We start from the raw sequence: 576 nt of genomic DNA, 5'->3' as shown, positions 1-576 counted from the left end.
TCACTCCTTCTTGGGCTTCCTTCTTCTCAACTGTCGCTCATTCGACTCCCCATGATTGATGGTTTTGAGCCATATCTTCGATGAGGGCACTAGCTTCAGGATAAGGTTTGTTCATCAGCGCACCGCCTGCGGCAGCGTCGATGGTCATCTTTGTCTTATAGTGAAGTCCATTATAGAAGGTTTGAATGATTAACCAATTTTCTAAACCATGATGTGGGCATGCTCGTAACAACTCTTTATATCTCTCCCAAGCTTCGAACAGCGATTCTCCTTGGTTTTGGGTAAATCTAGTTATATGGTTTCGAAGAACGGCGGTTTTACTCAGGGAAAAATATCTAGCAAGAAAAACTCTTCTAAGGTTATCCCAAGTCGTAACGGAATTGGGTGGAAGGGAATCTAACCATGATAGGGCTTTATCTCTGAGGAAAAAAGGAAATAATTTTAAACGTATTGCCTCAGGAGAAGCTCCATTGGTTTTAAAAGTGTCTGCTAATTGAAGAAATATTTTTAAATGTTGGTTTGGGTTCTCAGTAGCGAGACCTGCGAATTGTCTCTGTTGCACTAGTTGCAACAGGG

The 576-nt window shown here is 41.8% G+C and overlaps 1 non-coding gene across 1 annotated transcript; it reads left to right on the top strand.

The window, feature by feature from the left end:
• The first annotated feature begins 203 nt into the window (after window positions 1-203).
• LOC127088794 (small nucleolar RNA R71) lies at window positions 204-310 on the top strand. The gene has a single exon (XR_007790610.1). It is a non-coding gene; the product is annotated as a small nucleolar RNA R71 (small nucleolar RNA).
• The last annotated feature ends 266 nt before the right edge of the window (window positions 311-576 follow it).

Source organism: Lathyrus oleraceus, chromosome 5, assembly GCF_024323335.1.
Source record: "Lathyrus oleraceus cultivar Zhongwan6 chromosome 5, CAAS_Psat_ZW6_1.0, whole genome shotgun sequence".
Taxonomy (NCBI): domain Eukaryota; kingdom Viridiplantae; phylum Streptophyta; class Magnoliopsida; order Fabales; family Fabaceae; genus Lathyrus; species Lathyrus oleraceus.
Note: the sequence above shows the minus strand (reverse complement) of the source record. Positions and strands in the feature narration are given on the sequence as shown.